The sequence below is a fragment of the Vidua chalybeata genome, chromosome 1, assembly GCF_026979565.1.
Source record: "Vidua chalybeata isolate OUT-0048 chromosome 1, bVidCha1 merged haplotype, whole genome shotgun sequence".
Lineage (NCBI taxonomy): Eukaryota > Metazoa > Chordata > Aves > Passeriformes > Viduidae > Vidua > Vidua chalybeata.
In genome coordinates, this window is record NC_071530.1 from 150409177 (window position 1) to 150428766 (window position 19590).

The 19590-nt window shown below is 42.3% G+C and overlaps 1 protein-coding gene across 16 annotated transcripts in view; it reads right to left on the bottom strand.

The window, feature by feature from the left end:
* Window positions 1–19590, bottom strand: part of TSNARE1 (t-SNARE domain containing 1) — a 456023-nt gene that overhangs the window by 386898 nt on the left and 49535 nt on the right. Inside the window, exons 1-2 of one of the 16 annotated variants that reach the window (XM_053939906.1) lie at window positions 12221–12257; window positions 10690–10746 (exon numbers count right to left, since the gene is read on the bottom strand). The exons of the other annotated variants lie outside the window; for them this stretch is intronic. The gene's annotated coding sequence lies outside the window, so the exon portion shown is untranslated. Of the gene's footprint in view, window positions 1–10689; window positions 10747–12220; window positions 12258–19590 lie in introns of those variants that run through there. 16 annotated transcript variants of the gene reach the window in all.

Here is a 19590-nt window from a genome sequence, read left to right on the forward strand (position 1 = left end):
GATGCAGAAGGATTTGTGAAGTATTTCAAGAGCCACGTTTACTCATGGGCATCAAAAAGAATGGGACATTCCCTGGCATCAGGAATATTTTGACTTGCAATGGGTGCCCTGGAGTTGTGATCCTTTTCCCACCAAGGCACCAGTTACACCACCTAAAAAACACAAACTGAAAACTCGTTTTCTATTTTTCTTCCTCAAGCTGAATCCCACTTGGATTTTATCTCTGGGGTAACAAGGATACTGATGCAATAGGAATACCCAAAACCAGAACATCAAATTCCTTATTCCCTAAAGAGTTTATAAATGCTGCATTGACTTTTAAGCTGAAAACCATTTGTTTTGGCTGTTCACTGGGGCTCTGCATGTGTGTGTGCTGGTGGGGGTGGGATAACCATAAAAACATCCCACATGGAAACAGCATTAGCACATTCCTTTTGTAGACATTTTTATCCTGCTACCATGGAACTATTTCACAGAATAACCCCTCACGTGCACCGTCCAGCACAAAAAATAAAAATACATGAGTCTACGACTACAAGAGCAGAAGGTGAATAGTATCAGGTAGTTTAAATCATGCTTTCCTTGCTTGATTCCACTGGTTGCAACCTTTGATGGAGTCAAGCACCTTATTTAGGCTATCTGCTTTGAAATAAAAGGAATCACTTCCCAGACCATAGAGGGGCTAAGAGCTAGATGCACTTTAATCATTTCTGCTGTGGAGAACAGCTGGCTATGTTCCAGTAAACTTATTGTTTTACTTATTTCCCATTTTTATATTTATCTACTTGTAGATATTAAAAAAAAAAAAAAAAAAAAAAAAAAAAAGAGACAAGGCAAAGGGGTGGTGGAATGGTGGAATGGTGGAATAGCAGGTGAAGGGCTGAAGAGCTGCTTCTCCCAAAGCTCATCCATTATCAATTTGATTTCCTCAGCAGAAATCATCTCATTTCCAGGTGGGAAACAAAATCTTCCCCATAAACACAAGAACACCCACAGACCCAGGATCACATTTTCAGTACAAGTGAAATTTCAATCCACAGGAAGGCACAGAGATGCTCCAAGAGCTGGGGTCCTCCTGCTCTGGAGCCAGGCTGGCATAGCTGGGGGTGTTCAGCCTGGAGAAGGGAAAGCTCTGGAGAGATCTTAGAGATCCTTCCAGTGCCTAAAGCAGCTCCAAGAGAGCTGGAGAGGGACTTAGACAAAGGGTGGAGTGACAGGACACAGGGGAATGGCTTCAAACAGACAGAGGGGAGATTTAGATTGGATATTAGAAAGAAATAGTGTATTTCTTTATGAGAGTGGTGAGACCCTGGCACAGGATTCCCAGAGAAGCTGTGGCTGCCCCATCCCTGGAAGTGTCCAAGGCCAGGTTGGATGGAGCTTTGAACAGCCTGGTCCACTGGAAGGTGTCCCTGCCCATGGCAGGGGGTTAGAACTGGATGGTGTTTAAGATTCCATCCAACTCAAACCGTTCTGTGATTCCACGATTTTTTGTAGGATGAGAACATTCTGGGGAGCTGAGAGCAGCATCTGTTTGCAGTAAAGCCTCACTACCTGCCCTGGAGGTTTATTTGCATTCTGTCACACCAAGGTGGCTGTGCTGCCAAAACCCCATGTGTTTAACTGGAGGAGCAAGCCTTTTGTCTTACGAATTTAAAAATAAATATATTACAATTAAAATACATTATAGTCAGCCACCAAACTCACCTCCCTTCTGACAGACATTCCTGCTCTAAAAAAAAGAAACAACTCAAAGGGACTCTCTCAACCTCCCCCTTCCCCCAAACACAAAGTGGATGCTATTTAAATCCAGTGACAATCTGCAGCACACAAAGGACAGAGAAATTGAATTTTGCGGAGAAATGACGTAATATGGTGAAAAATAATAATCAAAGGCTGAATTGTGCTATTTCCAACAGGCAGCTCAGCATCCATAGCTGTGTTCCTTAGCTGTGTTCTCCTACAAGAGCATCCTGTCAAAAAAGTAACATTAACTTTCTACAGCCCATCCATAGCAGTGACATTTTTATTCTGCTAATTGATTAAAAAAAGAGGTTAAAATAAAATCAACTTTTGAACTATCTAAGAGCAGTAGCTTTTTGGCATGGAATGATGTTATTTCAGATGAGTGCAGAGTCTTTTAAACTGCACATTTGCCATGGACAAAGCTCTCTGCAGGCACCTTCTCTTGCCTGCAAGGATTATAATTATTTTCAGAGGAATAAATCTTAACTTTAGTTTGCAACATCTCTTGCAGCCCTTCGAAACAGCATGATCTGAATTCTTTTCAGTGCAGCACTGCTGACCTTCACACATACAATATTACCTTCATTAAATATCCTTTCTAGACTTGTTGCTGAGATCTACCACTCTGGACAACTTTTCCCATCCAAAACTGTAACTCCACACCATGGAAGGACAGGACTGTGGGTAGTACTCACCTCAAAGGAGTCAGATGCTTCTATTTTCTATTTTCATGCATTAATTCTCAAAACAGGTTAGGAATAACTGGAAACAACTTACACTGCTGGCAGGTCCCACTCCAAAAGCAAGTACAACTCTGTGGCAGAGAAAAGCTAACTTCTCCAGATTTAGTTATTTGCCAATTTAATTCATGAGCAGAGTTGTAGCTTTTTACAGCTCTGTAACTCTCTGAAGCTTTTTGATATTGAGGTAAAAGGGGAGAAGACCAACTTTAATGCACACATCCAAACAAAGCACATTTTAATACTTAACAGGGACATTTTGATGCATCAGAAAATGTCACACCTTTGGAATCCACAGTAAATACAAGCTGTGGGAATCAACGCATCATCACTGCTTCTAGAAGCAGCAGAAATGGACCAAAAATGGATTAGATGCTGATATCTTTTGGCTGGAAAACAAGGCAGATTGCTTCTCAGGAAGGCACTCAGAGCCCAACTTCCCAAGCTTGCTGCAAGCAGTGGCACAGAGTTATTTACAGGCAACAGGGGCCTACACCAAAATTTACTGAGAGCACTCGATGCTTTCCCCTTCATTTCCAATTCCTTCTGCTCAGCATTTTCCAGCCTGTACCCTATGGAGGATTTCGCCTTTTACTGAGGACATCACAACCCTGAGGTTTTTTTTTGCCAAACAATCTAAAACATGACATTTTAAAGACACCATGGACTCCAAGGGACATCCACATAGCTCCTCTAGATCATATACCAAGTTCAATCAGAGAAGAGCGGTGGTATCCAAAGGTATAAATCCTCTCTGGCTGCCGATTTGGAGTCAGACACTTCACAGACAGTGTAAGACGGGTGGGCTGATTGCACGATCCATTATTCTAAATTGACCTTAACACTTTCATCTAACAAAATCTCTGTTATCACAAAACCATGGGACCCTTAGAAATGTTCTTGGCATTCCTTTTCCAGGGTAACTGGGTGGTTTGTAGCATTTAGTAGGTGGGAAAAGGACAGAAAGAGAGAAGAGCCACAGAAGTAGATGATCTTGTGGATGGCTCTTAGAGAAAACCATCAACTGTCTGCAATATGTCATAAAAGGAGCTTAAAATGGGCTACAATGACCCAAATCTTCTACAAAAATCGACCTAAACTGCTACAAATTGCTTGGAAGCCTTTCTGTCTGCCTAGTTGAGGACCACTCAAAACTACTCCTCAAAGCACCACGTATTTTGCTTAACCAAAATGCCAAATACACCAAAGTGCCGTTTTCCAGTTGCTCATCCCAGAGACCAGTGCAGAGTGCACCACAGACCTCGTCTTTCAGTAAACCAAAGCCCCCCTACACACTTCCATTAGGATTAAAAAACATTCAGGGATCACAGAAGCTGCATGGATCCAAGAGAAATTTAAGAACACAGATCCTTCTGGGATGGTATCTGCCACATGAATGCTATTTTCCAATATTTCACTTGTGATCTCCAAGGAAAGGCAATTACTGGTTTACTTCAGGTATAGAGACATAGGGGAACACCTGAATTTAGCAGCAGACAACTCAAAGGATGAACTGGTCTGATGGAAGGTGTCCCTGACCATGGCAGGGGGTTTGGAATGACAAGACCTTGAAGGTCTCTTCCAACCCAAACAATTCCATGACTCTGTGACGAGAGCACTTCAAGGTGTGAATGTGAGGGAAGCAGAAAGCTTCTAGGTAAACCCTCCAAAATTATTTTTGGAACACTTTGTTAAAGGCAATGAATTCAATAAGAGCAGGGAGTGATGCAAGCCCTCCTGTAGCACTGGTTCTTTGCCTCCCATCCTTGGATCAGCCTCTCCTGGGAAACTCTAAGAACTCAAAAAAATAATTGCAAAACCCTAAACTAATAATAATGGTATTGTAAAATAAAAATAATTGTAAAATGCTAAACTAAAACACAAGATAAGGTCAAGTTGAATTACTGCAGTGGAGATAAATTTTCACATTCATCTTCCTACTGTGCACAGTTCTGAGCATTCCTGGAGACTGAGATGAAGGGATTTTTGGAAAGGACAAAAATGAGAGTGGTGAGACACTGGAAGGGTTGCCAGAGAATTTGTGGCTGCTCCATGCCTGGATTTGTTCAAGGCCAGGTTGGATGGGGCTTGGAGCAACTTGGTCTAGTGGAAGGTGTCCCTGCCCATGGTAAGGGGTTGGAATGAAATGAACTTTAAGGTCTTTTCCAACTCAAACCATTCTATGGGCAGAAGGAAAACTCAACATGGAAGTTTGGGATGAGCAACGCTGGCAGATCTCTCTCAACATCCCAGAAGTGGTTTTGTAGCTGTACAGGGAAAGGAGGGGGAGGTTCAGAACTGCAAAGTGAAGAGGAAAAGTCAGCAACTTCTCCACAGACAGAACCACTTGCGAGCAACAAAAAAAAATTGGTTACAGAGAAACCTAAAGTCTCAGCCTCTATTTTATAAACCAGAATAACACTGACCTACTTTCCAGCACACTTGCAAAGCTGCTGGAGATGCCACAATGAAAGGCACTACAGAAACGTAAACACTGCCTCAGATACACAGCAATAAGGTTATCACTGAAATGCAGCAAGGCACTTTCTACAGTGAAGGTAACAGATAACAGATCAAATAATACAGAGAGCTGGAAAACTTTTTTTTTTTTTTTTTTTTTTGAAAATAGGTTTCTTAAAAGCATTCAGGACATACTTTTGCAAATGGTGCCTCGGATCTTTTAGTAATCACAAAAAGCAAAAGGAATTTCTTTATGTGGCAAGGTTCTTCTCTGGAAGAACCCCACAAGATGAACTGCATGGAGCTCAAATTATTAGCTTAAAATACAAGGACGAGCTGATCCAGCCAGGATTCACATCTATATGGCATAAGGAATTAATCAGGTCTTGGGTGATTCAAAGGAAGCCCTCTGTGGTAAAATGGAGGAATGTAAAAGAACAGAAATTTCCCTGGTGGAAGGAAAAAGAGGTCTTGCACACTGCACAATATATCTAGCTTTGCTAGGGGAAAAAGCAAAGTTGGGGTGTGGAGTTCTTTAGAAATAACTTGATTTCTTGCTTGCATTCGTACAGCCATGCAAATGAAGCTCAAGCCTCCACCAAGATGTACATTAAAATCATTATTTCTTTCCAAAATGCTGAATTTGCCCTTACCATTTATAGAGACAAGTTTTCTGCTGCAGCAGTTCCTCCCCACATTCCCACTGCCTATGAAAAGACATTCTTTCCTCCAAATGGGAAAAGAAAGTCAATCTCTGTAGGACAGCGGCTTTGGTAAGCAGAAAGGGAGTGTGTCTGCACAGATTACCAAAAAAGAAAAAAAAAATTAGGGAAAAATGGAGATAAAGATAGCAGGTCCATCAAGAAAGCTTTCAAAATGTGAAAAATAACCATCAGCTCTTGATTTCAAGAGCTCTATTGCACCAATCAGCATTTGGTCCTTTCATTTTTATTTCAGCCATAAGACCACCACCTGCTCAACCCTTTGTATTTCTTCAGAAGTCCTATTCAGACCTAAAAATGAAATCACAGAATCACAGAATAGGTTGGGCTGGAAAGATCCTTTAAAGGTCACCTAGTTTCAATCCCCTGCATTGAGCAGGGACATCCTCAACCAGACCAGTTTGCTCAGAGCCCTGTCCAATCTCACCTTGAGAGTTTCCTGGGATAGGGAGGCCACAGCTTCTCTGGGCAACTGTGCCAGGGCCTCACCAGCCTCAGCATAAAAGATTTCTTCTTAATCTCTAGTCTAAATCTACCTCCCTTGAATTTAAATCCACTACCCCTTCTCTTAACAATATACTTCTCCTAACAATATGCAGCCCACAGAAAACCTGTCCTCCCCTTTTTATAAGTTCCCTTTGGGTACTGAAAGGCCCCAGTAAAGGGGAGGGCAATTAAAGCTTTTAAACAAGTGAGAGAGTATCTGGAATTAACCATTCAGAAGCCATCAGTACGAAGAAGCACAGTCTGCAGTCCAGTAACACACAGAAACTTTGGCTGTTTCATTGGAAATGCATCTCCGAGATGTTTTAAATCCCACAGACTCATTGGGAACAGCTGACTCTGCTCCCAGCAGGACACACCTACCCTGTGGAGAGGTGACCCCCAGAATGGGCTAATCCATCCCAGCCAGGTCACCCAGGCATCATCACCTCCAGGGGGGATTTTCCCATGCTCTGGACTGCCTGCCTTGCAATAACTCAAGCCGTGATGCTCCCAGTGCCCCTCCTCAGAGGCCATTTCACACCTTCAGAGATCTTGCTCTGAAGGCGTTTTTCCTCCCAGTCTAATCCTCGGAAAAATTTGACAGCAATAAAAACGTAATAAACCAACCAGTCGGATTATATATATGTACTGCAGTCTGAGAAAGATGAAAGGCTGTATTGTTAAGAGATATAATTCCAGTGGCTCCCACAGTGTAGCCTGTGCCTACACAGAGGAAGAAAAGGAGCTGAAGCAGCTTATATTTTGTCTTATAAGTTGCCTAAAATAAACCCGGCTTCTGATCCTCGGCTCACATCAGGAGAACGGCGCTGAGAAAGCCAATAAAGACCTGCCAAATATCTCATGAGGACAAAATACCTGTTTGTTCTACCCAGCTCCTGCCAATGCATCAAGTGAAGTGATATGAGGAAGGGAAAGGAGGACTGTGTGCCTGGGAATCAAATATTCAAGAGCAGAAGGAAACACACCCAGAGTTATTCTGGGTCAGTTTGAAGAGAAATCACTGCAATCAGATGGTGATGAGCAGTAACTGTGTGGCTACAGTACCTCTGCAAATACTCTTAATTTCATTTATATTGGTAGACACTGAAATGCTCTTAGTTTAATTTCTATTGGTAGACATTGAAAAAAAAAAAAAAAAAAAAGTAAAGCTTTTAAAAATCTACTAAGTCTCAAGGAAGACAAAATAAAAATAAAAAATTTAGCCATGAGGCCTGATCGAAGATAAATTGCAGCTTTTATAACAACAATAATAATTTATTCCACTGTGGCACTGGATAGCAGATGATTAAAGATGAGCAAAGGTCTCCACGTGTCTGGATTTATACCAGGCCACTCCATCCACTGGGTTACAGGAGCAGCAATTAATCACTGCTGGAGAAGGGAGGCCTCTTAAGAATATCTTGAGGTTTCAGAAGTGAGTTGTAACACCTTTAGGAGAGCAGTTTGTCTCCTCAGGAGCTGAGGCATCTTGAAAAAATGGTAACTTACAAGATTTTAGCTTGTCTTTTTAGAGAAACTGCTGTCACCCTTTTGTGTTAGGGAGAAACAAAACAAAAACCCAACAAACCATCATAAGAAACTGTTTAGACACATAAATTCAAATGCAACCAGCTTTCACCAAAAAGATCAATGGGACACAACTGAAGACAGCATTAATATAATTTGACTGCAAAACTCTTGGAAGAAAACATATCCTTTTTTTGTTCATAATTTTCTGACTGTTGCCTCATCAGCCCAAAAGCCAAATTTTCTGCCCAGCTTCCAATCCTACTTAGAGAAATGAAAATTCCAATCTGAGAACAGCTGATCAAGAAATAAATCTCTTCAGCAGCTTAATGGCAGACCTGCAAGGGTAATTTCACAGCTGCCATCAGAGGTGTTCTGGAGACCTGCAATTTCCTACTGAACACAGGGTAAATCTGTGCAGATCCACTTCATGGGGTAGGAAGGAACCCCCTGACATTCTCCCCTAAGACAGGACGAACTCAGAGTCAAAGAGAATCACATGCAGATTTATATTTACATCCTGCAGTAAATTTGGATGTAAAATTTCACTGTTGGGGCTCACCTTGGCCCTGAGTCCTCCTGGCCATCCCTCTCTGCCATCAGTTGACTCCTCAATACTCTCTCAACACAAATAACTTTCCCCAGTCTTTACAGTTCCTCAGATCATGGAACTCATAAATCACCTTTATTGTGTGGGCGGGAGGAAAGAGAAAGCCCTGAAAAGTTTTGACTATGAAAAATATTAAAAGTGCATTCAATTCAGATGAGAAGTTCAACTATGTCCATATATTTGTATTTTTTTTCCCTCTGAATCCAGAATTCTATGCATATAAAGGTTATAAAAAAAGTCTATTGAAACAAAAAAAATATAGTATGAAAAAACTTGTACTGAATTAAAGTATTTAGAAAAAAAAAATCACCACAGGAACAGTAGTTTTAAAAATCCATATTTTGGTTCATTTTACTTAAAACCAGGCAGCTGCTTTCACAGTCACCCACAAAAATGATGGAGAACCTGAAAAAGTGACAGAAGGGCAGCATGATGGGGAAGAAAAGTTGAGAGAACCGGAGCACAAAAAAAAAAATATTTGGAAGAAACTTCCACAAATGTATTGTTTGAAAAAGATCACAGAAGCCACATCCCATTCCACAATATAATATCCTCATTCTTCATTCTTGACTGGCACTCAATTCCTTCCCCTGGTATCCCTTCTGAAACAAAACAGCATGACATGATCACAGAAGGTTAGGAAAAGGCCACACGAGTTCACATCTGCACTCAGACCTTCAAAGGGAAGGAGGATCTCAGCAATTGTTATCTGATGATGTATTTGAAAACACATTAAAGAATAAAATGCAGCCAAACAAAAAATAACGATCACAGAGCAAAAGCTGCCTGAAGAGGAATGACGACGCCAACCAGGAGATTGATTTTGTGTCATCTTTTACACAGAGAAGAGTATTACAAAGAGGAAATTTGACAGACCAAATAAATTTGTGTTGGTTTGACTCTTCCACTCCCAATCAAATACTCATAATCTACAGAGAAAAAAACAGATAAAGGGAGAACAGAAAGAGAACAGGGAAAAAAAAAAAGAAACTACAGCACCAGCCCCAAAAATAAAAATCTGTCCTAGTAAAGATCTGAATAATGAAGGTTCTTTATAAAAATAAAAATAAGAAAAAAAGCCTTTACACTAGATAGAGAGATATCAAGTACTGAAGGAAATTTCATCCTACATCAACTAAGAAACTCTGTTTTCCCAAACTCTTGGAGGGCATGTCATCTGAGAAGCAAAGCTCAAAGGTCTCATCTTAGTCCTTCTTGACAGCACTTCACAGCAAAAGCCCTTAGGGAGCCATTTTCCTTCCCCATGAATTGATTAAAAAAAAAAAAAAAAAAGGAAAAAAAAGCCAATTTTGGTTGCATCATTCAGCAATACACCAGAAGAAATCTTACAAGTCCATGTGGAGATCCACTCCCACATGAGAATTATGTTTTGCAGCACACTTAAATACCATCTGCAAGAGAGATAAGGAACTGGAAGACACTCACAGAGCTTCAAAACACGATCATCAGTCACCCTCTCTCTCTAAAACTACCAAGTGCTAAAAAGAGCCACATCAGGAGGGTGCAAGCAAAGATGTGGGGCTGATTAATTCATTAATCAATAAACACTTCCCAGTCCTGCTTGGGTTGACAGAGGGAGAATAAGCCCATGGGACAGCTCTGTGCCATGGAAGGAAAAGGCTGAGTAATGCAAGGTTAACACATTTTTCTGTTAACACACATTTAATAACAAGGTTAACACACATTTTGCCCACAAACTTGACACCTAAATATTGCTCCAAGCCCCATCCAATCAGGGAATGTTCAAGGCCAGGTTGGATGGGGCTTGAAGCAACCTGGTCCATTGGAAGGTGATCCTGCCCAAGGCAGGGGGTGGGAACTGGATGATCCTTAAAGTCCCTTTCAAAACCCAAACCATTCTGTGATTCTATGATTATGTACAGATTTACTTCAGACTTCACCCAAAGGCCTTTACAGCATTAGGTAATTTTTTTTCCCCCCTTTTATCTTCATGGAATCTGCATTACATCCTGTGTTTTTGGGCCGAAAGCTTTGGTGCAGAATTTATTTCACAGCTATTACAAGGTACATTACGTTAATTAGGACACACATTACGGCCTGCTCTGTGCCCTGTGATAAATCACACCGTGCTGTGGTCTGGGGTAAACACTGCCATACATCTCTGGACACTGCTGCATGTTTGACCACTTCCATAAATACAACTATTCCTGTGGTACAAGTAGGATTGGCTACAGGGACTAATTTATCACCATTTTCTTTCAGCACATAAACAGTGTAGTAAATTCTGTAGCTTCCAGGGAAAAAAAAAAAAAAAAAAAAAAAAAAGCAGTGGGATTTCCTTCAGTGAAGTAGCATCACTTGTATTTTTCCTTCAGTAACGCACCAATTGTTCTTCATTTTCCAAAAATATACTCACTGTGTCATGTCTAGTGTGCAGTCAGAGACTGGTTTCAGGCTTTCAAGCTTGTCACACCTGAGAAATTGAGGTGAAGAGAGGACAGCAGGCTCAGGCTCGTAGTTTTTAAAGACTTTGGTGGTATTACGAGCTTTCCTTCCAACTATCCCCACAAAGGTTTGTTCCTACACAAAAGCTCCATTTCAGAGGTAAATCTTATCATTCCATCAAATGTGCTGAATTTCACACACTGTTCAACAAATATGGGAGGGGGAGAAATCCTGACAAAATATTTCTGCAGATGAGCAGCAGAGGTCGGATGCTCAATGTCCCACACACACATCAAATGTGCCACCATGAGCCTGGCATGCTTTCCTGGGAGGGGGGAAGCTTTATTCCAATGTGCTCAGGCTCCATCTAGAGCAACTGAGACAGTTTCATAGGCTGTGACCTCTCTGGGACAGAAGAACCAGAGCTGGAGCATCACCCAGGAGTCAGATCATCACCCAATTAGAGCAGCACGAATGGGTCCTGGGTACTAGAAGAATTTAATTTCATAATTAGCTATCCAAACTTAGCCTACTGTTCCAAGCATACATCATCCATTGACTCATTGACCTCCAGCCCATCCATGCAAAAAGCAGTAAAAAAAAAATAAGCAAGGGCAAAAAATAAAGTTCCACCCTGGATGATATTGCAGGTCAAGCCCCTGTTCCCCTCCCTATGGCAGAACTCACCAGAATGTTCCCTCACTTAAACAACCAAAAACATTCCCTACACCCCCACCAGATGCACCAAGAGAAAAACCATCCTTCAAGATGCTGGTTGGGGTTTTGTCCTTCCTGGACACTCTACACTCACCACTGGCACAGGAATCTCTGCTGCATTGAGACTTTCCTCCTCCAACAAAGTCCTGCCCTAGGGACCACACAGTGATTCCCAAACTGCTTTGAACAGATAAATGATTCCAGCACAGGTTTAGCTAAATTTTCATGGACAATCCCACAGGCAGGACAGCTCTGGTGCTCTCCATATAGCATGGAGCCAGCAGAATGCCACCATTTACAAACATGTCCTGGATAAAAAGGACAAAAAATTCAGAAAGCAACAGCAACTTTGCCTCCAGGTCTGCCTTACCCAGAGTGAATTGGATTTGAGAGAACAACAAAGGAGAGTCCAAGCTCCCAGGAAAGGCACAAAAAAAAAAAAAGAAACAGCTTTAATATCATGCAAATGACAAAGAGAGAAGGAGATGAGGTGTTTTGAAAGGGGACCAGAAAATTTTGTATCAACTTGGAACCCCAATTCAGCAGGAGACAGCCTGACAGGCAGATGCGACAGCACAGAGAGGAGATCAGATAGAAGGAGACAGAGGCTTAAAACTTCAAAGGATTGTGATTATGGCTTAGATCCTACACATAGATCCTGGAAACAAAGGACATCTCCATGTTCCAGAGTTTTGAATGGTATCTCAGAGAGGTTTATGGCCTTTGGCATGTTTCAATATTGGGATGCTGGCTAGCCCAGACTGGAGACATGGAAGGATACGCACCATTAAAACCCCCTCGATCCCAGTGGGAGCCCTGTTCCATGAACTAAGAAAGAGGACGATCCCTGAATTTGTCTTGTGCAGGAGGAGACATCACAAAGCAGCTTCCACAGGCTGGTGGGATGGAACTTCACTGCACAACACGAGCAAACATGACCAGCATCATGTACAGATTTGTTCTTCAGACCTAAACAGACTCCTAAGAAGGCTTCTGTGTGTGTTTTTACCTGAAGATCCTTCTTTGCATTGTGACTCTGGTCAGATTAACATTTCCACTACACTGAATTTGACAGTCAAGAGAGATGAATGTCAGCAGCCCAAACAAGCAGATCAGTCAATGTACAAAACCCAGATAGCTCAACAAGAGCAAAAGCCAAAAAGTGTCAAGCTCTGCTGCCACTCCATTTCCACTCCTTTGGTTCTTCATGGCATTTCAGAGCTCAGCCATGCCTTGTATTGCCATTAAATATTTCAAAAGGTGCTGCATCAACAACTGACAGCAGAGCTGTGTGGCACAGCTATAGCAGCAAGGCTACACCCTTGTCTTGACCAAAGTCCTTCAGAAAGGTCTCAAATACAGCTCCAGCAGGATAAAACACCAAAGCTCATCCTGTTAATAGCCAGAGAAACGCCCAACTGTGAGCAATCACCTGATATCCTGAAACAATTCTGCTGCAGGCACTCCCACATGTAATGGGTCAGCAAACCCCCATATGCCAATTCAAGGGGAAGAGCAAATTCCACATTAAAATAATGGGAGACAATGGAAATTAAGGATGGGCAGCCCCACTTTCATGCCCAGGTTGAGGAGGTTGGACCACACAAGCAACAGCCACAGCAGCAGAACCAGAGAATCACAGAATATCCTGAGTTGGAAAGGACAAGGATCATCAAAATCCATCTCCTTGTCCTGCACAGAACACTCCAAGAATCCCACCATGTGCCTACAGGTGTATTGAAGCATTCTTGAACACACACACACCAGTCCTGAAAAACCAGCACTGAAAGTTAGGGTAGCAGCTTCCATCTTCTCTTTCCCAGACACCCTAGAGACTCATATTACTTCCTCAATTACTTTGAGGGAAGAGCCAAGAAAAACAAGGCTGTGGTCCAGACATCTCTGCTGAGCCCACAGGGAAAATGGACAGTGGTTAGAGGATTGCAAACCAGGAATTTGTCCAGGAAGAGAAAAATCCACAGCCTCAGACATCCCATAGGAGTTGAGTTCTTTCCTCCTCTGTACAAATTTATGTTGTGTCCAGCTGCAAGGCAGAAGTGGCCAAATTGTGATATGCAGGAGGAAAATTCAGCCAACAAGACAGCACTGTGCACTGTGCCTGTGTCTGAAGGAGAGAATTTGAGCTGGGCAGTCCTTCCTGGCTCCAGCAGGCACTCAGAAGATTCCTGGGTGTCCAAGTTTATGTCCAGCTGGGAGCATCTCCCTCAGCACCTCCAACCACTTCACTCAGCCCATTCTTTCTCAGGTGGAGGAGATGAAAAACTTCTGATATGGAGCCAACACATGGTGGAGGCTAAGCAAACTTAAATGCCACGAGCCAAAGGCAAAAGAGTTCATAAAATAACATTTTGCCACAGACAACCAGGCAGAACGAGATCAATCTCTAAGGCCCCTTCCAATCCAAACCATTCTGTGATTAAGAGCCCAATTATTTCCCATGAGCTGAGCTAAACCAAAAAGAAAGGTATGAAGATCTGGACCTGGAGATGCAGCCACAACAGCATAACCTGAAATAGCTCTGTCTTCATCATAACCCCACTACAGGATATCCAAGGGGCTGGCTGAGGACATGTGGGAAATTGAGACCTTGCCAACAACTTTAAAAATTCCCTAACAGCAATTCCAAACAGTGCCAAACTCTTGCCAACTGAAAAATAAGAGTGGGTACTCACTGAATTTTGCAATTTTTTTTCCTGACTCACATGCTCCATGTTTTTCTTTCATAGAGGACAAACCCTCCCAATTTTCCATTTAAGCAGTGGGATTGAAAATCTCAACCACATGTACAAACAACCCTGTAGCTACCCCTCTGCTCAGAGATGAGATTAATTGCCACCAGTAAACTATTATGTTATCTGAAGGTCTGCAGGAGATATCGGTATTTAATGTATTATGACAAAGGTGCAATTACTTTAAGAAAAAAGGGGTAGAGTTTTTAAAACATAGAGCTGTATTTTATACCAAAACTCAGGATTACTTCAGAACATCTGCAGGCAGAAATAGGACCAAAAAAAAAAAAAAAAAAAAAAAAAAAAAAAAAAAGCCACAGGAGAACTTAATCATAAAAGACAGAAAAGTCAAGGTTAGTTTTATCCAGGTCATGACTTCTCAAAAGTTGGGATTTTGTTTGTTTTGCCCTCATTAGAGGGAGATGCTACTGCAGAAACCGTGGAAAAATTATGGGTGGGTTCACAGCTCATGTCTGTGCCAGTGGACTTCTCCTTGGATAACATCAGATCCTTGCAAACCCTGTCAGAGCATTGCCAAAGCTGATCTAACTGGGAATGACAGAGTCAGAAATCTCTTCCCTATCAAAATCAGTTAGAGAAGTCTATCAACTTCCAGTCCTGTAAATATTAACTTTCAAAAGCTATTGCAAAACACAGTCTTTTGGGTTTTTTAAGGAGAAAATTATTTATTGCTTCAATACCATGAGTCAACTTCTCTACTACCCAACTTTCTTCCTCCTCTTGTTCTCTAAAAAATAATTATAAACCCAAATTTTTAGAGTATATTGCAAATATCCCATCAGCCTGTAGAATGTCCTCCCCTCACTCATATCCATCTCTCACTATATTTAGGTACCTGCTAAATTAGACAGTAAAGTTTTCCTTTGAATTATGGCTACCCTATAGCAGCAGCAGAGACTATGTAAGGTATAAATATAGTTCTTAAAAGACAATTTGAGCTGTTTATCAGAAATGTCATTTGTGAGAGAAAAAAAACACTTAGTCCAGTCAAGGCCAACAGCCTCTGCAGGGCAGGTCTGGGAAAACTTCACCTCAGCCAAGGAACAGCATTTAGGACCATGAAATGGTTTGGGTTGGAAGGGACCTTCAGGACCATCCAGTTCCAACCCTCTGCTATGGGCAGGGACACCTTCCACTAGGCCAAGTTACTCAGAGCTACATCCAAACTGGCCTTGAACATTCTAAGAATCCCTTTTCTTCTAAAACTCCCCCACTTTCCTGAAAATAAATGTGGGGGAAACTTTTCAGCAGGGCTTGTTGCAATAGGACAAAGGGGAATGGCTTTAAGCTAAAAGAAGGTTGATTAAGATTAGATATTAGGACAAAATTTTTTACAGTGCTGGTGGTAAACACTGGAAAAGGCTTCCCAGAGAGGTGGTGGATACCCCATCCCTGGAAACATTCCGGGTCAGGTTGGATGGGGCTGTGAGCAATGGGATGTGGTTGAGGATGTCCCTGATCATTTGACTTGGTGACGTTTAACAGCTCCTTCTAACCTGAATTATTCTATGATCTGTGTCTTGTAAAGATTTCCACCACTGAGCTTCTTCGTTTAGCCTGATTTCACTGTAGTCACTTTAGGGGAAGGAAGGAAGTTAAGGAAAGAAGGGAGGAAGGGAGGGAGGAAGGGAGGGAGGAAGGGAGGGAGGAAGGGAGGGAGGAAGGGAGGGAGGAAGGGAGGGAGGAAGGAAGGAAGGAAGGAAGGAAGGAAGGAAGGAAGGAAGGAAGGAAGGAAGGAAGGAAGGAAGGAAGGAAGGAAGGAAGGAAGGAAGGAAGGAAGGAAGGAAGGAAGGAAGGAAGGAAGGAAGGAAGGAAGGAAGGAAGGAAGGAAGGAAGGAAGGAAGGAAGGAAGGAAGGAAGGAAGGAAGGAAGGAAGGAAGGAAGGAAGGAAGGAAGGAAGGAAGGAAGGAAGGAAGGAAGGAAGGAAGGAAGGAAGGAAGGAAGGAAGGAAGGAAGGAAGGAAGGAAGGAAGGAAGGAAGGAAGGAAGGAAGGAAGGAAGGAAGGAAGGAAGGAAGGAAGGAAGGAAGGAAGGAAGGAAGGAAGGAAGGAAGGAAGGAAGGAAGGAAGGAAGGAAGGAAGGAAGGAAGGAAGGAAGGAAGGAAGGAAGGAAGGAAGGAAGGAAGGAAGGAAGGAAGGAAGGAAGGAAGGAAGGAAGGAAGGAAGGAAGGAAGGAAGGAAGGAAGGAAGGAAGGAAGGAAGGAAGGAAGGAAGGAAGGAAGGAAGGAAGGAAGGAAGGAAGGAAGGAAGGAAGGAAGGAAGGAAGGAAGGAAGGAAGGAAGGAAGGAAGGAAGGAAGGAAGGAAGGAAGGAAGGAAGGAAGGAAGGAAGGAAGGAAGGAAGGAAGGAAGGAAGGAAGGAAGGAAGGAAGGAAGGAAGGAAGGAAGGAAGGAAGGAAGGAAGGAAGGAAGGAAGGAAGGAAGGAAGGAAGGAAGGAAGGAAGGAAGGAAGGAAGGAAGGAAGGAAGGAAGGAAGGAAAAAGGGAAAAAATAAAAATGGAAAGGCAGGAAGAAAGGAAAAAGGAAAAAAATAAAAATGGAAAGGCAGGAAGAAAGGAAAAGGGGAAAAAAGGACAGATCTGTAGACACAGAAGGAAAGGAAAAGAATGGGAAAAGGAAGGGAAAGGATAGGGAAATGGATGGGGAAAGGGAAAAAACACAGGGTTTTTCTAGTCCAATTTAAGAGTCAGAGAAAAAAAATGGAAATACCATATTTCCTTAACTGGTGCTGAGAGGGTGTGGAGCTATTTAAAAATACAGTAATATGCCAAATGTACTAATTCCTACAAAAATCAATGTCCCCAGCCACTGGTTTTTGTTTCCTAATAGAGGTCCTGCATGTGCTTAAGTTAACTGAGCTTTGGTCGATACATGATGTAATTTTATGTATTTTTATTATAAAAATGCCTCCAGTGTGACAAAAGGCTGGTTCTAAGTGCAGGGGAGGATCCAGACTGTTCAATGCCCCTGGTAACAGCTTAATGGGAAAGCACAGATATTTTAAATTGCTTTTTAATCACTTCTAGATATTTCACCCCCAAAATTGTAACCACTTACTGAATAACTGCACCTTATTGGGAATGAGCAGTGCCAGCAGGCACAGACAATACTTTTCTTTTGGCAAAGGTGCTCTGATCCTTTGGAATAATATTCACACAGAACAGCGCTGAAGTTGAACTTTTTTCAATTCTCTTCTTGCAGGTCTTCTTTATTTATTTCTGCATTTATTTATTTTTATGTTCTGTTTAAAAACCAAAGTTGATAGATTTCTTTATCTGCTTCCCAGCTGCTCTTTCAAAACAGACAGAGAACACTTTTTTTCTAACTTAAAATACAGTCCTAACTCCAAAGTTCCCAGGAAAAGATCCTTCCTGGCTGGCCAGCTTGAGCCAGAGCAGATCATCTCAGGCAATTACATTGCTGAGAAGTCTGGCATTGATGACATAAACCAACCTGCAGAAACAACTTTAAAACCACAAATGTTGATTCAAAACATCTTGAAATGCTGAAATGCTCTCCCTAAGTGACAGGCACTGTGCCATGGCCTCTGCCCTTCATTATCTCAACCCTCCTTGACTTTATGATCCCTCCTGCCCTGCTATAGGTTGTAGCTACCTGGAAAATGAGAGTGGGAAGCAGAGCTGAGTTGGGAAGTCACGAAGAATTTCGAAATTTCATCAACATTTCAAATTCTATAGAAAATCTAATTTTAGAAGAGAGTGATGTCCTTTCCCTTGGAATTCATACAACAGATTTGGATAGCGCCACAGGGTTTCCTCTTCCTACTGTTTGATGCCGGGTGAGTGTTTTTTGGGCTCTGGAGACCATTCCTGTGCAATCACTGCTTGTTTGCCTTCCTCTGCTCTGTAGCTGCCAACACAATCCTCTTCCAAACCTACACACAGCTCAACATTGTGATCCATCTCCAAGGGATGCCGATCACAATGTTGAACTGTGTGTAGGTTTGGAAGAGCTTTTTGTTGCTGGAACAAGAAAATCTGTAATGTCCCTTCCAACCCAAAGCATTTTATGGATTCTGTGATTCCCGGAGCGCCCGCTCTAACACCACCCCTTACATGGTATCTCCATCTTTACATACTGTGAGAGGACAGGGAAAAAGAGGAAAGATCCCAACCATGGCTCCATAAAATAACCTCAATTTTGCTGCAAGCAAGCTGGAGGGCTGCCATTTCATTCAGCTGAAATAGAAATACATTCAGCCTTTTGGATCTCTAAAGGCAGAAGTAACTCACATCAGCTTCTTCCTCTCTGCTCAGGAAAATAAAGGGACATCTGGATTTACCTCCTTTGCTGGTACCTTGTATAACACGACCTCTAGGTTGTCATCCCAAACCAGCACAGGAACCTGCCTGTGTGAGGGGGAGATGTTTTTAAAACACACCAAAAAATATTCAAATCTGGCAAGAGGGAGCAAACAGAAAGCTGCAAGGCCCAGGGATGCAGATAATTCAAAATATACTGACATGCCCTGTAAAATGGAGGCTGCAGCCAAAAATTCTGGCCTGACACAGGACAGATTCACTGGCAGCTCACTGCAGAAATGAAGGTGGCTTCACAAATGTCTCTGCCGTAAGACAATGAGGCACCTGCTCTATGATTTTGGGACCTGAGCTTCTGTAAATTCCAGGTCAAAAGAGAAAAATTAATCCCTCTCCTTTAAAAACAGGATGCATAAATAAATCAAATTAAATCCTCAACTCTATCACAGAATCCCAACTATAAGTTGACAGCCATTTGAAAGAGGGAGGGCAAGGACAGTTTCATCTTTCCCCCATCACACTTTAGAAGAAAAAGAGAACATTTTTAGGCTGGAAAAGAGGTCACTTGAGCTGCTACCAGAGTGTGAGATGTGGGAACAACATTAATTTCTATATCCATGTGTTTTCAGGTGCTGGTGCTTGATCCAAACACCTGCACAGCACAGGAAAGCTTCCATCAATCCCTTAATATGCAGTGGAAATTAATCTACATTTTTTGAATATTAAAAACATCCAGGAGCTGCCCTTAGCTACTTCAATAAATGATATTTCACTTCCCTGTATTGCCCCACATTGCAAAGAAAAAAAACATCAAAATCATAGAAGGGTTTGGGTTGGAAAGGACCTTAAGGATCACCCAGTTCCACCCCCTGCCATGGTCAGGGACACCTTCCACTATCCAGGTTGCTCCAAGCCCCATCCAACCTCGCCTTGGACACTTCCAGGGATGCAGAAGCCACAGCTTCTCTGAGCAACTTGTGCCAGGGTCTCACCACCCTCACAGGGAAGAATTTCTTCCTAATCTCTAATCTAAATCTCCCTTCCGTCAGTTTAAAGCCATTCCCTCTTGTGCTGTCCCTCCATCCCTTGTCCCAAGTCGCTCTCCACT